The 6979-nt window shown below is 42.2% G+C and overlaps 1 non-coding gene and 1 pseudogene across 1 annotated transcript in view; both read left to right on the top strand.

Moving 5' to 3' along the window:
* The first annotated feature begins 4942 nt into the window (after positions 1–4942).
* LOC142358319 (5.8S ribosomal RNA) lies at positions 4943–5094 on the top strand (annotated as a pseudogene).
* A 1683-nt stretch (positions 5095–6777) lies between these two features.
* The window catches only part of LOC142358321 (large subunit ribosomal RNA), a 3522-nt gene continuing 3320 nt past the window's right edge, over positions 6778–6979 (top strand). The window contains exon 1 of the ribosomal RNA XR_012761800.1: positions 6778–6979. This exon is cut by the window's right edge and continues 3320 nt beyond it. This is a non-coding gene — a ribosomal RNA (large subunit ribosomal RNA).

Raw genomic sequence — 6979 nt, 5'->3', positions numbered from 1 at the left:
AACTCTAAGTGTGTAGAGTACTGTGTAGTAACTAGTAGCCATGCCAAAGCATGCATTGAAACTCTTCGTGATTTAAAAAGCTCAAAGCAAGATTGACGAGGCCGCAAGGCTATGTCTTTCTAAATTCGAACAAATCGAAAGATTGTTCAAAGTACAATTAAACTGATTGATCCTGTCAGTTGCCATATGCTTGTCTGAAAGACTAAGCCATGCATGTGCAAGCGAAGCTTGAAAAAGTGGAACCGCGAATGGCTCATTAAATCAGTTACTATCTATTAGTTGATTTGCAAGCTAAATGAATAACTGCGGTAACCCTGCAGCTAATGCATGCTGATTGTCCGACACTGTCGGAGACTTTTACAAGACTACACCGGGTGATTTGCTAAGTACAGACACATCCCGTGATGAGTCCTAGTAACTGAAAGATCCCAGATAGCTTCGGCTTGGGGACGGAACTTCCGAATTTCTGACCTATCAACCTATGATGGTAGTGTAACGGACTACCATGGTTGTGACGGGTAACGGGGAATCAGGGTTCGATTCCGGAGAGGGAGCCTTAGAAACGGCTACCACATCCAAGGAAGGCAGCAGGCACGCAAATTACCCACTCTCCGCACGAGGAGGTAGTGACTAGAAATAATGATATGAACCTTTATGGTTTGTAATCAGAATGGAATGGACTTAAAAGCTCCATTGATGAACGAGTAGAGGGCAAGTCTGGTGCCAGCAGCCGCGGTAATACCAGCCTCTACAAGCGTATGCAATAGTTGCTGCGTTTAAAAAGCTCATAGTTGGATCTGTTTGAGTAGAACGGCAACATGGTCTTCAGTTAAATCTGTTGACTCGTTCCGCTCATCCTTCGCATCGAAGAAATAGTTTGCACTTAAATGTGACGAACTGTGGAAACGGTGTTTTCACCCTGAGAAAATTAGAGTGTTCAAAGCATCCTTTGGGATCGAATAATAAAGCATGGAATAATGGAGAATGACCCGCTACTCGATTGATGCCGGTTGGCTGAGTGCGGTAATGATTGAAAGGAACAGACGGGGGCATTTGTATTGCTACGTTAGAGGTGAAATTCTTGGATCGTGGCAAGACAAACTACTGCGAAAGCATTTGCCAAGAATGTTTTCATTAATCAAGAACGAAAGTCAGAGTATTGAAGAGGATTAGATACCCTCGTAATTCTGACCATAAACTATACCAACCTACAATTTGTCAAAGTCGATCTTGACTTGGCAAGAGATTAACCGGGAAACCAAAGTTTATTGGTTCCGGGGGAAGTATGGTTGCAAAATCGAAACTTAAAGGAATTGACGGAAGGGCACCACCAGGAGTGGAGCCTGCGGCTTAATTTGACTCAACACGGGAAAACTCACCCGGTCCAGACATCTTAAGGATTGACAGATTGAATATCTTTCATGATTATATGGGCGGTGGTGCATGGCCGTTCTTAGTTAGTGGAGTGATCTGTCTGGTTAATTCCGATAACGAACGAGATCTTCTCCATCTAAATAATGAAATTCACTATATGTGAATTCAAACACTTCTTAGAGGAACTATGCGGAATTAAATACCGCAGATGAAGTGAGGCTATAACAGGTCTGTGATGCCCTTAGATGTTCTGGACTGCACGCGCGCTACACTGTGTACTTTTAGATTGAGTACTCAGCCCTTGGTCCGAAATGGACTGGGCAATCAGAGAAAAGTACAGCGCTTCAAGGGGATCGTCTGTTGTAACTTGCAGACGTGAACCAGGAATTCCTGGTACTTATGAGTCAACAACTCATAGGGATTACGTCCCTGCCCTTTGTACACACCGCCCGTCGCTACTACTGATTGGATAGTTAAGCAAGAATTGCAAATTCCTACTGTTGGGACTTCGGTCTCCGGCAACGGGATGAAGCGGATCGAGCTTAATTGTCTAGAGGAAGTAAAAGTCGTAACAAGGTTTCCGTAGGGGAACCTGCGGAAGGATCAGTGATTGATTCCTTCGGGCATGGCTGCTGGTAGAGGCCATGTCTGTAGTGCGCATGACGCTCTGTCGCTAGAGATTGCTTGGCAACCAATCTCGAATTATGTATCGAGCTCAAAAACTACTTGTGTGGATACATAGTTCAGCAGTCATGGCAAGGGACTGCTTAAAGGGAGACTAGTTAGCAAAAGCAGCCTAGCAGAACTGCAGCTATCTAGATCTCAGAAGCTGGGTTATAGAAGCCCAGCTATAGACTTGTGAATGAGAAAGGCCTAAAAAGGTCCACAAGTCGCGTGGTTAGAACCGACACGCAAAAATCCCAGCGAGTGACAGAGCGTTGCGCTGTTCAGTGGGAAAGAGTTGAGCTACTCGGGGCGCCCACTGAACTTGCTCCGAGCCAAAGGCTCGAAAAAACACAGCTTAGCCTCAGATCCTTTACATAGAAGGCTAGCTAAAATAAACTTACCTTGGACGAGGGTAAAGTTTAGTCAGTTCTTAGGGGAGAGTAATCCACAGCTTCTCGCCCTCTGAACATTCTCCCAGATATGTAGGTCTGGGAGAGTCTCCTCCTGTTCTTCGGAATCTGGAGGTAGACAAAGACAGTACGATACGATCTTGCATCGGGATGACTAACCGATAATGATCATAATCTGACAATTTTTCCGGCTTGAGGCACCGGAGTCAGATTAAAGACACATACTGAACTAAAGGCGTATGTGCAAAGCTTGTCGGAGTGTAGAGAGTCAAGCTGAGTTGACTCGTCACGTGGTGATGACAACAGCCATGTGCAAAACACTCACAACTTTATCGTCTATGTGGAAAAGGTTGCTAACAGCGCTCTCTATGAGAGGCCCTCGCATATAACTATACGAGGAAAAGGCGATAGAGTTGTTTGAATGTGGGGCAGGTTCATCGACAAGCTAAGTTGATCACATTCTTGTTGTGGCATCCTACTAGAATTGGTCACGGTCTGCACCAACTCTCCCCAAGTTGGCCAGACTTAAAACTAGAAATAAGGTTTGCAGCTATGTGAACCTAGAAACTGTAAAGGAGTTGAAAGAACTTAAAGGAATTGAAAGAGGCCTTGAGGTATATCCTCTTGGTAAAGACCCACAAAAGCTCACAAAAGTGGCTTCGAAGGGCAAAACTGGTTCATCCAAAACAATTGGAGAGCTTAAAGCAGAACCAATTCGAATGAAACACTATTGGTGAAACTTCATCATGAGAACGTCACAAGCTGATCACGCTCTATGATATGACTAGTATTATGTTGCTTCTAGTAGGCTAAGCGCAAGCCGAAACATCAACATGTGAAAGTCGTAGAATTTTGCAATCAAACTGTGGCTAGTACTGTGATGTTACTAGTAACCTGGTGTTCCGTCATATGGCCAAGAGAGCATTTGAAGGCGAAACTTCTGCATGGGAAAGCTGCATCATGATCAAAATTTTATATCGAGTATTATGTTGACGTTAGTAGGCCTTGGCCGAAAACGCAGCATGTGAAAGGTATAGATAAAAGTTATTGTTGCAGTCAGTACTGTGTAGTTACTAGTAGCTGGATTTAAGCTCAAAATGAGACACTGTTGGTGAAACTTCATCATGAGAATGTCACAAGCTGATCAAGCTCTATGATATGACTAGTATTATGTTGCTTCTAGTAGGCTAAGCGCAAGCCGAAACATCAACATGTGAAAGTCGTAGAATTTTGCGATCAAATTGTGGCTAGTACTGTGATGTTACTAGTAACCTTGTGTTACGTCATATGGCCAAGAGAGCATTTGAAGGCGAAACTTCTGCATGGGGAAGCTGCATCATGAACAAAAGTTTATATCGAGTATTATGTTGACATTAGTAGGCCCTGGCCGAAAGCGCAGCATGTGAAAGGTATAGATAAAAGTTATCGTTGCAGTCAGTACTGTGTAGTTACTAGTAGCTGGATTTAAGCTCGAAATGAGACACTGTTGGTGAAACTTCATCATGAGAACGTCACAAGCTGATCACGCTCCATGATATGACTAGTATTATGTTGCTTCTAGTAGGCTAAGCGCAAGCCGAAACATCAACATGTGAAAGTCGTAGAATTTTGCGATCAAATTGTGGCTAGTACTGTGATGTTACTAGTAACCTTGTGTTACGTCATATGGCCAAGAGAGCATTTGAAGGCGAAACTTCTGCATGGGGAAGCTGCATCATGAACAAAAGTTTATATCGAGTATTATGTTGACGTTAGTAGGCCCTGGCCGAAAGCGCAGCATGTGAAAGGTATAGATAAAAGTTAGCGTTGCAGTCAGTACTGTGTAGTTACTAGTAGCTGGATTTAAGCTCGAAATGAGACACTGTTGGTGAAACTTCATCATGAGAACGTCACAAGCTGATCACGCTCTATGATATGACTAGTATTATGTTGCTTCTAGTAGGCTAAGCGCAAGCCGAAACATCAACATGTGAAAGTCGTAGAATTTTGCAATCAAACTGTGGCTAGTACTGTGATGTTACTAGTAACCTTTTCTTACGTCATATGGCCAAGAGAGCATTTGAAGGCGAAACTTCTGCATGGGGAAGCTGCATCATGAACAAAAGTTTATATCGAGTATTATGTTGACGTTAGTAGGCCCTGGCCGAAAGCGCAGCATGTGAAAGGTATAGATAAAAGTTATCGTTGCAGTCAGTACTGTGTAGTTACTAGTAGCTGGATTTAAGCTCGAAGTGAGACACTGTTGGTGAAACTTCATCATGAGAACGTCACAAGCTGATCACGCTCTATGATATGACTAGTATTATGTTGCTTATAGTAGGCTAAGCGCAAGCCGAAACATCAACATGTGAAAGTCGTAGAATTTTGCGATCAAACTGTGGCTAGTACTTTGATGATGCTTGTAGCCAACCGAATTGGTTGAAAAGCCCAATAAGTAAGCTAACTTGGGAGAGCTTGTTGGAAACCAAATGCTACTAGATTGGTCCAAATACATCCTTCAACAGGGGATCACTTGGCTCGCTTTACGAAGAGGAGCACAGCTATATGTGTTAATTCGGTATGAATCGCAAGATTTGTTTACCGACCTCTCTAACGCAAAAGGCGGTCTCGGCTTCGGCTGTTGACTGCGTCCGATTCAGGGTTATATAACTCTCGATTGAACACATTGATGTTCTATTGTTGGTGCTTCCAATAAAATTGGAACACTTAAAGCAGAACCGATTCAAATAATAGCATTCTGATCAATGATTGCATTCCTTGATCAAGAACTGCTGGAGTCATTGTGATGGCGAATTTTCTTCATAAGAAAATTGCAAAGAGACGGAACTTAATGAGACTAGTATTACGTTGTTTCTAGTAAGCGGAAGCTGAAACAGCAACATGTGAAAATCAAGTTTTGTTCAATGATCTCGAGGCGATAAGTACTATGAAGCAACTAGTAGCCTAAGCATGACTCAGATTTGAGACAGTCAAAAAGACTGGCGAAACTTCTTCACATGAAAGTTACATAGAGAACTACAAATGTATACAGCGAGTATTATGTTGTTTCTAGTAGGCGAAAGCTGAAACATCAACATGTGAAAGTTGTCTGCAAACTGTAGAACGATATGTGATTAGTACTGTGCTGTTACTAGTAGCCAGTCTGACTGTAGAAGCCAAGACAAAGGGAAACTAATGCATCTGAAAAGGACAAGTTATGGAAAGGTATGCACGATAAGTATTATGTTGTTTCTAGTAAGCGGCAGCTGAAACATCAACATGTGAACGTCGTTGTGTACAGTAACCTAGAACTATATAGTCCTTAGTAACGTGCATTTACTAGTACCTGTAATTGGTATTCAGACTCAGGCAGTTTGGAATAGTTTGGCAAAGATGCACCAGAGAAAACTGGGATTTGATACAGAAATTGTTGAATACAAGTATTATGCTGCTTCTAGTAGGTTGAATCCGAAACATCAGCATGTGAAAATTGAAAACATTTCTGGTTCGAATTGTCACAAGTATTTGGTGATCTGAGTAGCCAAACTCACTACAACGCCAATTGAAGGCAAAAATTCTCAACGGGAAAAGCTATTCTCATTGAATGAGCTAACAAGACGAGTATTATGTTGCTTCTAGTAGGCGAAAGCCAAAACATCAACATGTGAAAGTCTTGCTGAACAAATTTAATGTTGTTGAGCTCAGTACCGTGTGAATTAGTAGCCATAATTGGCGAGCGAAAATTGAACTGGCGAAACTTCGTCTTTGGAAAATTGCAGATGCCGAGCACTTATTTTGCAACGAGTATTATGTTGACTGTAGTAAGCGAAAGCCGAAACAGCAACATGTGAAAGCTGTTGAAATTTGTGGTCATTTTGCAATAAGTACAAGGAGTGTAACTAGTAGCCAGGTCAAAATTTGGGATAAGAATGAGCAAAAATTCTGCATGAGAACAGTTGAAATTATGAAACTAAATTACAAAGACTAGTATTATGTTGTTTCGAGTACGCGAAAGCGGAAACATCAACATGTGAACGTTTGTAACGAAGTTTCGTTAATTTTCAGCCTAGTACTGAGCAAGAACGAGTAGCCTCATCTCCAATCCCACGCAAAATGTAGTGAAATATGTGAGTGAACCTTATTCACGGTGAGGGTTTCCCGAGGTCTGTATTGCAGCGAGTATTATGTTGCTTCTAGTAAGCGAAAGCTGAAACAACAACATTTGAAAGTTGGAATTAATGACTGAATGGAAACTTCGACCTGTGTTTGATAGTAGTAGCGAACAAAACTGCTGAATCGGTTTCTGTCTCATATTGGTCAGTGAACCAATTAAGAGACAATCAACTACATAACCTGAATTGGGCGAGAGAACCCCCTTAACTTAAGCATATCAGTAAGGGGAGGAAAAGAAATCAACTGAGAATCCCTTAGTAATGGCGAATGAACAGGGAAAAGCTCATCGGGAAGAGAAATGGCAACATTTCTCGGTGTCCGGTATGGTTTGATGCTAGACTGGTGAATTTGTCCTGATGTCTACTGGAAAGTAGCAT

The sequence above is a fragment of the Convolutriloba macropyga genome, unplaced genomic scaffold (assembly GCF_964194025.1).
Source record: "Convolutriloba macropyga unplaced genomic scaffold, txConMacr16.3 SCAFFOLD_1229, whole genome shotgun sequence".
Taxonomy (NCBI): domain Eukaryota; kingdom Metazoa; phylum Xenacoelomorpha; order Acoela; family Convolutidae; genus Convolutriloba; species Convolutriloba macropyga.
The sequence above is the reverse complement of the archived record's forward strand: the minus strand, read 5'-3'. Positions and strand labels throughout refer to the sequence as shown.